General features: G+C 37.1%; 1 protein-coding gene across 1 annotated transcript in view; it reads left to right on the forward strand.

The window, feature by feature from the left end:
* The first annotated feature begins 274 nt into the window (after window positions 1-274).
* lingo1a (leucine rich repeat and Ig domain containing 1a) overlaps window positions 275-13,184 on the forward strand; it is a 122,508-nt gene continuing 109,598 nt past the window's right edge. The window contains exon 1 of the mRNA XM_005453102.4: window positions 275-652. The gene's annotated coding sequence lies outside the window, so the exon portion shown is untranslated. The remainder of the gene's footprint in view (window positions 653-13,184) is intronic.

Genomic DNA, 13,184 nt, shown 5'->3' on the forward strand with positions numbered 1-13,184 from the left:
AACAGCTTCCATGCTTTTCACTTTCATCCCCATATTTAGTTGTTTAACATCACCCACAGTGTATTCAGATGGAGATATGGTGAAATAATTTCATTAGCTCCTGCTGTTACATTTGTGCAGCTCACACTGCAATTCAGATTGAGGGCGAAATAAGGAGGAATGGAGAGACTCTTTGCTCCCCTCCCCTCTCTCAATCTCTCATCATGCTGCAGCTCCTCCCTCCACATTGCCCCTCTCCAGATTCCCTGCTTTTCTCCGTCTCTCTCTTTCTCTGTCTCTATCCCTCCTTCGTTCTCCTCCAATCTTTCAGCCTAGCTGAGACTTACACAGGATACACCCTCCCTACGTGTTTGTATGTGTGCGATTCCCCGTGTGAACTGCATGTGTCAGTGTGTGCAGACATGTGGCTTCGCAGCTGACGGCAAGGACTCGTGAAGTGCTCAAGACTTGGATATCAGATCCTTCTCCTTATGCATATTTACCACATTTTTAACATCTCTCCAGAATCTTTCCATTAAAGAATCTCATTTTTCCTCCTCTTGAGGCAGCATCTCGATGGAATCTTCAACCCTTTCCCCAGTATACTGGATTTAATGAGCAGCCACTGTGGAATGAAAGAAGTAATTTTTGGATTTTCTTCATTAGAGCTCTGGTAAGGAGATCTGTCTCCCTCTCTCCCACTTACTCTCTTTCCACATATTTGTCTCCTTTCCTTGCACTTCATACCTTATTTACTTTTCACAACATATTGACAGGTGCAGGCAGCACAGATTATGGAATGGGGTGCAGTTAAATGATGCAGAGAAAGCTATTGAGGGCATGGAGAGGAGGTGAAATGTAAATAGGCTAGCTGGGTAGTATGAGCAGGCGTAGAAAAAGAAGCAGGGAACAAAAATGTGTGCCGACACCAGCAGTGTTGTTCGTGCTGTTAGAGGCTTGGGGGGGAAAAATGCTCCACTTGATACTTGCTATTGATCTGCTGTTATTTTCAGAACCAGACAAGTTTGCATGGTCTAAACTGTGAGTGACAGCATTAGTTTTAGCTGTTCAGAAATGCTGACAGGACAATACTTTGTAATAACAAGAAGGAGGCAGTTTGTGATTCTAAGTGTAAAAAATTCATCACATTCAGTGCACTCAGATATATTTTCATGTATGCGGCCCCTTTTTTTCTGTTTATGCAACATGTATGTCTGTTTGCTAGTGAAGGTGTGATACAACCAGGCAGGACTTGGATTAGATTCTTTGAATGTTTGCCTTCATACCTTCTAGTCAAGATATTCTTGGCATGAACAATGTGTGTGTGTGTGTGTGTGTGTGTGTGCATGCATGGAGGATTGGGGGGACTTTGTGGCATGTTGATTTACCTGATTACCTTTATGCAACATCTAAGACTTAAAAAGTGATCAAGCACTCATTTAATGATTCACTTGCAGATGTCCATGTATGACTTTTTTCTGTGTTGTTGTAAATTATCTTCAGCATTATGTTAAGCTAATCTCAACTGGAAATTCTGTGTAAGCATCAGCAAAGCTGAGGCAGCTGTTATGGACCCTTCTATAGGCTGGATGAGGCATTTCTTTTTCTTTTTTTTATCTTTTCACTGTTCCACTTTTACTCTTGTGTCTAAAAACTCTGAACGGAGAGGGGCTATTGTTAGAAGGGAGAGGTGAGAGTAACCAAGAGAAAGCGAGTGCAGGGGAAGCTTACGTATAATGGTAGAGAAGACTGCTCGTGGAAGGTTGAAAAAGGGAGAGAACAAATGAGAGAGAATATAGTGGTGAAAGACTGACAGGAAGTCTGAGACAATAGATGACTGAGAAGGTGTGCGGATGAGCTAATAAGCCTCAGAAAGAGCTTTTAAAGCATGGAAACCTCTTTTGAGGCTCTTTTGGCAGAGGGTCAGTTTACAGAAATATCCACACTCTCCAAAGGAAAACATGTGATAGATAGGCCAAGACCTGCATCTCGCATATGCCTGCCTACATTTCCTGTAAAGGACATCAATATTTATCACATTTCCCATTTCAGAGAAGAAACCACGATAACGCCAGAGGATGGAAAAATAATAAAAGATAAATCAAATTACCCCACCTTGGGTAGACCTTCTGCTTCTGTTTCATTTATAATTCCTTTGCAGCACTTAGGCAAGGTAGGCTGTTACTGCTGCTTATTGAAAAACAGGTGCAGAACTGTGGCTCACATTTTATTTGATTGTATTGCAGATCTTCTGTCATGCTGACAATGGTAATCAAAAATCTTTCTTTTAAATATATATTCAACCAGATTATTGGTGAGTATTGAAATAAATATCAAATGTCACACAGTCTAGTTTAAACAGCCAAGCTGAGGAGTCTCCATGCATTACGAGTATGGATTTATGAGTTTTCAGATTGACAACAGGGAGATGATTTTACTCAGTGAAGCTTTTAGGAGGGGTTTAGGGCTCATGAAAGACTGCATCCGGAACACATTCCAGGATGCATTACTGTTAAATGCTAAGCTGAAAAGTTAAAGGTTCAAAACTCTATATTTTCAAATAACATATTGATTGGTTTGTTTGGTAATTTTTAAATAGCCTCTCCCCATTTCTCTCATCCACACATACACACAAGCAGGGGATAGACTTAAATGTGGCTAGCAGGAGTCATTTTACCTTACTTGCCTGCAGTAAAAGCTTGTCATGCAGTGGATGACTTGCATCCAAGAGTGACTCATGCTGCCCAAGAAAGCTTCTCCACCCACAGCAAAGAAGTCCTGATACTGCCCATCACCAAATGAGAAATTAACAACTCATTTTTCCTCAAATTTCATGGCAGTTATTCTCAAGTCCATTATAGCAAATACCAGTTATTACTGATGTGGTTTCATGATTTACCATGATCCATGAAATGAAGTTGGCAAATTAGTTACAGCAATTCACAGCTAATTGTGTCCGTAGTGGTGGACTAGCATTGAAAAGTTGTGTGAATTGGAGCTTCTCATCCAAGTGTACTCTCTAGCTAGACCCAATTTAGCACTTCTGCTACATGAAAAGGTGGTTAGAGCTGTTTTGAACGCTAAATACTAACTGGAGTTTGTGTAAATATAAAACTCTCAGAATGATAATCAAAACTAAATACAGCCAGTCATATTTTCAGTCAGACACTTTTACTCATGACCTAAAGCCATACAATATCCAGGCCTGTTAGACAAACATTAGTAACCAATAATCACACATCTTTACAACTTAGCTTTACTACAAAGAAATGAGCGGTAGCTTAATACGACTTTTTCCACACTGCTGTAAATCATTATCTTTAATAACGTAATGTTTTGAATGTGAATTTGTGGTTTGCCTTTACTGTCCTGTTTTAAATGCATATATATTAGAAGTTGAAAACTTTGGTATAAGGCTATAGTTACAGTATAACATCATGCACTAGTACAAGGTTGAAGCAGTTTCAAGAAAGAATGAGCATTAAGACTATGATGTACTTACTGGACAATAATCTAATTCCAGCAAGAACAGAATTTGTTTATTGGCACTGTAACAGTGAATGACCAGCAAACAAACCTAATGAACTCCTAACAGACTAAAATAGATTTTAGGTGTAAATTCCAACTCTTGCCTGTTTGATTGTGACAAATCAAAACATTGTTAAGCAGATTAAAACACCAGTTTTACTATATAAAAAAAGAAAAATGTATTTAACTTGTCTAACATAATAATCTTATCTACTCTTAATTGTATCAGTACAGGAGATATTTCAGTGTATTCATAGTGGTAGAAATCTGATATGAGATAGACATTAAAATGTAAGGCTACCAGGTTCAGTAATCATTAAGGTTGCTATTATTTTTGAAAAATGAGACCAACTGTGTTTTCTCTGCTGAGCTCGTAGAGAAAACACAGCACTGAAATCTGCAGCGTTTCAGGGTTTCTTACTGCTGTTATTTGATGTTTAAGTCATTTATCTATTATAATGAGTTCTGATGAGTTCTAATGAGTTGTAATGATTCCTACCGTCAACACTACCTTCTCCCATGACAGAGTCTTTTTTGCATTGTAGTTGACATAGATACGGAAATATGATATCAGCCTTTATTTCTTAAATAAATCTTTAATTTTTAATTTCGTTTTACCATTGTTTTGTCGATAGCATTTGTCTCCACTCTTCTTGATGTGCTCACATGAGTCTATAAATGTAGTTCACAGCAGCTTGATGTTAAGGATATTACTCAGCAATTGTCCAGGAAGGATGAGAGCACACTATCCCTTCTCTTCCCCTTCTAAGTTTTCTTTGGCTTGCTGAGTGAATATAAATCGTTTAAACTGGAAATCGTATAAATATTTCAGCAACTCCTTTTATATTTTCTATATTTTGTTGCATCACTAGGCCAACATTTGATCCTTGTTTGTTACAGTTTTGGCACATGATTCACCAATCCCTGACCTCACTTCCTTCTCCGTTGATCCCCTTTAAAAAAGAAAGAAAGAAAGAGAAAGGAAAAGAAATAATATTTGAGATATTCTGCACATATGGATAAATAACTCAGTTGTAAATCAGTTGTAAGCTTTGGCATTTTTGTTTTTGTTGATGATGATGACTTAAGCTATTGATTATGACTCTGCATTAATAGCCCTGTCCCTTCATTTATCCAACTGATATAGACCAATGCCCAGACCATTACATCACTACAGATTGGGGTTGTTTTCCCATCCCTGTCACATGCTGAACATTTTGGAATTTATAACCATGAATGCATTGAAACAATATTGCATTAGAGTCATCTTAAATTTAATTTGCCTCACTATGTCAGTTTCATGTCAGCATTGCCACATTTAACTGGCCTTTACGACTCAGGCGTGTGGGTTACATAAGCACGCAAACACAAGCTCAGGCTTGCGACCATTCTTACAAATCAGTGTATGTGTGGGGTGCCACAGAGATACATCATTAACTTAAATTGAGAGAAAACAGCTCGAGAGTATTTCTAACAGTTGTTTTTATTTTAATTTGGAGGTAATAGAAATATATATTTGCATAGTCTTCATCAGCCAGTATTTGTCAGGGGAAGATATAGACAAGCTTTTTTTCGTCATACTTGTAGCTGGGAATGATTTATATGATGTGTCTCTCTGTCTTATCAGTATTAGTATTTTGTGCATGTGTCTTTTTGGCAGGGTTTTTTGCATTATGTGGGGTGGATCATGTTACATTAATAAGTTTGTCCCTCTCCTGATATTGCAACTAAGCCAAATGAACTGTATATTATCAGTTTAATTAAAGTTTGGCTAAAAAAATCATTACATCTTAGACTAAAGTTTCATTTGGTATAATTTAGGAACTGCATGACATGATCATCAAGTCTAATCTACTTTTGAAGAATCTAATTTCACCTCTTGAAAGAAGCCTGGCCTCCATTAAAACAAGAAAAAAAAGCCATGTACAATGTAATTACTGTGACACAACACATTGCTGAATTTGCTGGTAATAATGTAGTTTCTCCTGTACTGTATATATACCCAGAAAATGGAAGCGGATGAGTCAACACTGCCTGTGTTCACAATGGAAAACGGAAGCATGAGCTTTCTTCTTTCTATGTCACACAGTGAACTGTAGTTTTTAAGACCATAGCCGAATGAAACTGCTTCCAGGAGAAAGTGTTACTAAAAGCGGAGATATGAATGCACTGAGGGAGATATACCTGTGGAAAAATCCAGATTTTTGTACATGAATGCTTTGATTGATATATTTTCAGCCTCAGAGGTATAGCTTTAAATCATCTTGATTTTTATTAAGCATTTACTTTCATCATTTAGGGCAAACAACACTTCTTTAACTTCAGTAGAGTGTCTCTGATTCCTGGCACACATAGCAAAACACCTACAAAATTTGAGAGGAGGTTAGGTTTGACAAATACTAAATGTCATTTTGCAAAGGATGTAACTGCCGGGATTGTGTAGGATTTTGTAGCTGGTATTGAAATGTTCACTGAATGCTCAAATTAAGTAGAAAAGCACCATATGAGTATTTAAAATTTACACTGTTATGTTGTATCATTGAAAAGGCCATTATATTCATTGTCTTTTCCTCTAGGAACACAACTAACTGTGAAAAACAAGCAATTTTACCAGACTGGAGTTAACTTGTTGCTCAGCTGAAACTGTATACTGAAAGAGGGGCATAGTTTGCCTTAGTCAAATAGTAGAAAAATTAAATAGTTGCCAAGTAACAGATTTTCTCTTAAATTAATTTCATATTTTCTTCCCTGTGATGCTTGGCTTAGCCCAGCATCAATTTGCATTTGTCAAAAAAGCATGGGACCAAACATCAGAGTCAATTTCTGAGAGCAGTTTATGCACGATCTCTGACATGCATTTGAGCATTGATATTTCCACACCTGTTAGGCAATACAATGTGCAACATGATCCAGTCTTAATATGTGGAATATTTTTCCGTCACCACAGGTATTTATTTCAGACAACTGTCATCCATCATCTTTGAAGAAAAGTGAGTTTTTTAGCATCTATTGAGCAATTCCTGCATCATTTCCTCCTCCCAAGCATACTGAAGTCTGCACTATGATCAGCATTAGCTGAGAGTGAAAACATAGGCTAAATCAAACTGGCAATATTTTCAATCATCGTGGATGATGCACACAGTTTTATTTTTGGATCAGTGCTTAAGAAAATATGTATGTATAGATGCAAAATGTGAAAGTCGGTGTTTTACCAAATCGTTTCTAAGTGTCAAGACCACAGTGTTGTGGAACATAAATAGTAGTGCTGAGCAGGGGTACAATGAGATTTAGAAGATAAGGACCACCCTTGCTTGTTTTTCACATTCAGTATAAGGAGGGACCAACAAATTCATGCAGTTAACTTGATGACATTTTGTTATATACAATACATGTATATTTTCACTTTCGCAGCCAAATTGTTGCCATTCACCTGAGCAAGTGGAATGTTTCAGACTGAAACAAAAAAGCAACACAAAAAAAATTAAATTAGGCTGATGGTGGCCTAAATAGCCATCAGTGTCTATGTACATTTTAAAAGATTTCAAGAAAAACAAGTGTCCAAACTTGTTTTGTTTTTGTTTGGGGTTTTTTTTGGTTTTTTCCAAGACCATCCTGTGTCATCACTGTTGCATTGTGGCCAGTGCTTTACACTCATTTTCTTTTGGTCATTACCACAATCAGTATTATCATTTATCATACTAAAAGTATCATTTATCAGATATTTTAGTATTTATCATTAAAAACTGCTTAGGTTTAAATAAAAAGACAGTCAACATTCCTCATGAATTTTAATTTTATGAGTTGAGGGGCTCCCCCATAGGTAAAGCATGTCAAACCCTCGACCTCTGGGCAACCACTTTCAAATGCAAGGTGATTGTAGAGGTTGCGTGATGGGGGACAACCTGTCTCCAAACAGTCACAGTCCAACTAAGACTGACTGCAGTCACTTGTTGACAAACTGGCAAATGTTTGCCAATAATTACCTTTTAATGTCAATTTCTGTGTCCATAGACAACAAAGATTTGTGATTTTTTTCCAGTTTATCTTACTCATTCCCATATCATAAATAGACTACATGTAATTGCAAATGTGACCCCATTCGACTGTAAACTGCTAGCAGACTGGTAGTCCCCCTGATTGTGATTTTATTAGTGTCTTGATGAACCAAAGTCCCTTTGAGCTGACCTTAGGAAACAAGGCAACAAAGGCAACAAGATTGCAAGTCATTTGTAGTACCAATGACTGTGTTTAAAATGGCAATACATCTCACTTTCCATGGTTACAAATTATTCATGACAATGTTTTATCCTTAAACTGATCTCAATAAATAGTTTTGGACAAATTTCAAGTGCCTAAAGCCTCGATACACCAGTGGTCTACCCACACAGGCATTTCCACTAACAGTGCCTGATTATATCTCTATTCAGGACTGTGTAGGTGTTTAAAGACATGCTTATTTAACAGCTTCATCTCTCTGCTATTAGTTTCTCTGCACCTGTTGGGTGCACCTGGTGGATGTTTTACACCTTCATGAATGTGATTAGTACGTGGACTTTATTGGTATCACTTCATTTTAGTCATTACATAACTCATGACCACCTGAGTCTAATTGTCTATAATAAAACAAAAACACCTGTGTCCAACATGCTTTGAAACAAATTTAGGTTTATCAATTCTTTGCAGTCCAACTTGTCTGTCTTCATCTTGCAGCAATTTAGGTTTTAATTGTATGGTACTGTGGGATAGTTCAGCAGTGTATATGAAGTGTATTGCATTCGTATGATAATAATTTAACATACCAGACACCATATAAGAAACTGCAATTGACACTTTCTGGCCAAGAGTCTAGTCTTTTGGCTGTGATTTCATAGCAGAGTTTCTTTTTTCCTTTGGAGGAAGCTCCAGAGATTTTTGCCTGATAGTTTATGCAGTCTGTAGTTGGTTCTCACCAGCTTAAAATTAGGCTATATGTATGCAGTTTGCAGTTGGTGAACAGCATCTAAAAGTATTTCTAAGGTATTTCATGAACAGTCTTGTTTACATTCGGCACATATTGATGCTATGTACATATATCACAGAAGACTTAAAGCAGTTTCTTTTTTGGTAACATGCAGTGTGCTGTATGTGCATATGCATGTGCTGAAAGCATGTCTGGTTGCACATGTTGGTAGTTTGCATTTGTAAATTGGTGGCATCACTACCTGGCACCACTGATCTATATATGATCAGAGATGGGCAGTAACGCGTTACTTGTAACGCGTTACTGTAATCTGATTACTTTTTTCAAGTAACGAGTAATGTAAGGGATTACTATTGCAAAAACGGTAATTAGATTACCGTTACTTTCACGTAGGAACGCTGCCTTACTGCGTTACTAAAACCGTGATTTTTTGCGAGAACGTCTCATGACAGTGACGTAAGCGAGTGCGACGTTCGTGACAACAGCTGTGTGCAGATCATAATATATCGAGTGCGGGACAGAGTGTAGCATGCAGCGTTTAAAGCGTGGAAGTACTGACCTTATTTTGAGTTTGATTCCATAAAAAGTGACAAAAACATTAGTGTCCGTTGTGCGTGGGAAGAAAACTTCTTTTTACAGCGAAAAAACCCCTAAACTTCCAAGCAAGCACCGAGTGTACTACGACGTAATGTGAAATTCACAGAGAAACTCGCGGATTCTTCCACTGACCGCTGCGGCACACCTGCACCAGGGTAAACCTCCGCCTACCCCAGTCCTGCTTTACAGGTGAAAATAGAGCAACAGGACCGCTAGTCTTTGATTTTATTTATTTTCTGCTGTGTTTTACTTGCATCTATTTGAAAGACTGAGTGTAAACACAAAAACATATTTTATTTTATGTGCTGGAATGTGCAGAAAATAGGTTTAAATGTTAAACAAATTTCTTCCAGTCAGAGAATGTTGCATATAATTAAGTTTTTGCTTGATGCATAAAGTTAAAAGATTAAAACTAATAAAACAAGTTTTAAAAAGAGACTTTTCCATTTGATTACATTTTGTATGATGAATTATGCAGAAAAAGTAGAATTGGGCTGAAAGATCTATCGCTTTATCACCTATTCAGGTTGTAAATCGTGTTTTTAAAAAGTAACTAACTAAGTAATTGATTACTTTTGAAAATAAGTAATCAGTAAAGTAACGGGATTACTTTTTGGGGGAAGTAATCAGTAATTAGTAACTGATTACTTTTTTCAAGTAACTTGACCAACACTGTATATGATGGCATTAACATGCACTTTACTACTCATTATCTTCTTCAGCAAGTAGTAAACGTTGTCAGCAGTTGCCAAAAGAAGATTTAGTTAGAGGAGGCGCAGGTAGTGGAAGGGAGTGTGTATTTCAGTCTTCCGATATAATGACATTAAATGGACCAGGCTCAGGTGAGCTTTCCACATTTAAGCTAAATTGGAAAGGACCCTCACATCAGTAGGATAAGTGCCATTGGTGAACAAGTAGAGATCTAACAGTGAAAGGGGTTTGAGAGTATTATTACTGACAGAAGTCCATGTTGTTTCAGAAAAACATTATTCTGTAGACTGTGAAAGAATAACAAATACATACACAGGCGGTCTTCTTTAAAAGAAAAAGAATAATAACTGTGGAGGTTGTGTTTTTCATTTTAAAAGTTACCATTACAGGTCAACAGACCTAATTCCCTGAGGGGCGATGGACTAAGCACATTAAAAAATGCATTCCCCTCAAAAACATTCTCACTCATCACATTCTGAACAAAATAACACTCTGTCGTCGTCCTTTGGTGTTCCATCTTATTGCCATATTTACCCTTTTAACATAACATAGGGGTTTAAATCCTGTCCTGAATCACTGCTTTAGAGTTTTTGACTTTTAATTTTCAGTCGCTGTTTGCATAGGCTTATGGGCAGTAAGTAATAGTTTCCCTTTCACAATGTTAATTTCCTGTGAGAAGTTAGACTACCTCTAGATACAGCAAACAAATGCCATGCTACCAAGTTTTGTGCAAAAGGGGGGTCACTCTGTTAAAATGGAACCGCAAGAGGTCCTGACCAACTCTCAGTATAGGATGATTACACTATGATCAAGGCTCACGCCACAAGCCTAGGTGAGTCACTGGTAATGAGTAGTTACCAGTGATAAGCCAGTTTCAACTGCTTTCTTGACACAAGAGGTCACCACAACAGGCAGCTCCACATGTTTGATCTGGCAGAGTTTTACACCGGTTGTCCATCCTGGCACACTGTAAAGGGGGATTGGTGTCTCAGGCTGGAATCAAACCATCAGCATTCCACTTGCTAAGCAAATGTGCTAACCACTACACTGCCTAATAATAATAATAACAATAACAATAACAGCAAAACCTGAGTTGAATTGATTTTGTTAAACAAAATTAATGTAGAAGAATGGCCACAGCATATTGGTATTCTATAAGGCTTACCTACCCAGCTCTCTAAACCAGAGCCGACATTTAATTTGCAACCAAAATGAGGTGAACTTTGTGTGAAGCGGGTCATTTTACTGCTGTAATCGAGGTGCCCCCGCTTTGCTCTTAATCTGACTTCCACTATATGAGAGGACACAACCGCGTGTGTGCGTGTGCGCGTGTGAGAGAGTGTAGAAAATTGTTTTCAATAATAAGTAATGAGAGTGAATTCTCAAATAGTTATGAACGGGAATCCGAGCCAGACAGCTTAAAGACAACGTGAAAGCACATTCGGAGCGACTTTCTTTCGTAATTCTCGCTATATTTCAAGTTGAAACACAAGCATGTGCCTGAACAAGTGTGGAGAAATCATTACAGCAGGAGCAGAAAGTGGACGAAACCCTCAAGGTGCAGAGAGAGAGAGAGGAGGAAGAGAGAAAGCAGTAATGTTGTAGCTTTCAACATAGCAAAGCTACAGTGTTTGTAGCATTTGTAGATGTTACCTTTCAGTGATTGGTGTGAAATAGTGCAGAATGCTGAATAATTCTCCCAACTGGACTTTAATCCCTTATATGTTGGCTAAGCTTTAAGATTACTTACGTTAATATCTTAAGATTATAAAATGTTGTTTTGCTTCAACTTCTTAACATTCATTGTGATATTGTACTACAATTGCACTTTCAATTTGATGCCAGAAACTGGCTGGAAAATGATTTTTAGATGTTCCTCCTGGGCATTTTTTTTCTTTTTAGTGTATCTCTACTTTCTTCTAGGTCAGGCTAATGAATAAATTTTTGTCACACATCTTCACGGATCACACAGTTTTTTTCTTTTGTGTTTCTTTTGTTTTATTTATTTTCATGGCTGTATTATAACTGTTGCAGTTTTTAAAACAGAGATGAAAAAAGTCTTAATAATTGAATTCAACTAGTGGAGTTAAATCTAATCACTGAAAAATAATTGCTGTAAAAGGAAAAACAGTGAATGACCCCTTGATACCAGTATAACGAAGAGTAGTCTCAGCACATATAATGGCTAGAAACAAACAAAAAGGGTTGCTCATACTGTAGCTTCTGTATTTAGAGAAGTCAAGATGAATAAATCAGTCACAACATATTCTTCAACTCTTCAGAGTTCTTGCTGTACATTTGGTATCTGAACTGTAAGCTAATTGTTTCTGGTCCGATCTTATCTTCTAACTATCACTACACACAACACACACTTCTTGCTGACAGCGGTTACGTTAAAGCACAGATACGCAATCTCTTCTAAACGACTGCAGTACCAGTCATAAGTTTGAACACATTCACCCATGCTGTACTTTACATTTTTGAGAAAATTGTCTTTTTCAACTTTCTCTGAAGTTGTTGCATACCTTTGAAACCACTTACTGCTGCATATAGTGTAGCCATACACCTCTATCAATACATATATTTTATCACCTCAGGAAGAAGGAAAGGCAATATAACACATGCTGGGTATGCAGTCATTTAAGTGCATATTTTTCTCATACACTCACACACAAATTGTATTTACAGGGTTTTTTTAACATGTAAATGAGCATGCTCACTCGTGTTTTTCAAATTGTTTTACTTTTGTATTCAAAATTTTGTAATTGATAGAAACTCGCTACAGGAAGGAAGTAGAACACGGATCAAAACCTTACAATTACTAATACTACCAATGCAACATTTAATTTGTGAAACTAGCATAAAAAGGGGGAAGCATCAAAAACAATCTCATGTTAGATCATGTTCTGGGCAAATCAGCACTCTTTGTGCTTTAATTCTACTTCTCTCCTTCAGCATGCACATGCACAGCAATCATCTAATTACTCCAGATAATTCATTCAATAAACATTTGCTATTGATGACTAAGCGAAAAGAAAGGCATGCTGGTTCCAAATTATTCTGTGATGATTAGATACATTCAGAAGCAGCTAATCAATAATATATTTACCTCATGAATTATATCTCCTCCCTACATGAAATTATATCAGCTATGTTTAGGAATAACTAGATACTGTTAGTTTTGTTTGTCCTGGAGGTTGTGTTATTGATGTCAGACTAGAAATAAATTGACGACATGCCTTTTAAATAATAAAGTACAATATTTTTCTCAGTTAATACTGATTTTTAGATATGCATTTTTTTCCAAGCAAGATTTCTTGTCCTGACTTACATAATAACATGCTCTTCTAGCTCATTATATACACCAGTGACCTCAATGTACTCTTATTTACACAAAATATCTGTGTCT

This window comes from Oreochromis niloticus, linkage group LG7, assembly GCF_001858045.2.
Source record: "Oreochromis niloticus isolate F11D_XX linkage group LG7, O_niloticus_UMD_NMBU, whole genome shotgun sequence".
In the NCBI taxonomy this organism is placed as follows: domain Eukaryota; kingdom Metazoa; phylum Chordata; class Actinopteri; order Cichliformes; family Cichlidae; genus Oreochromis; species Oreochromis niloticus.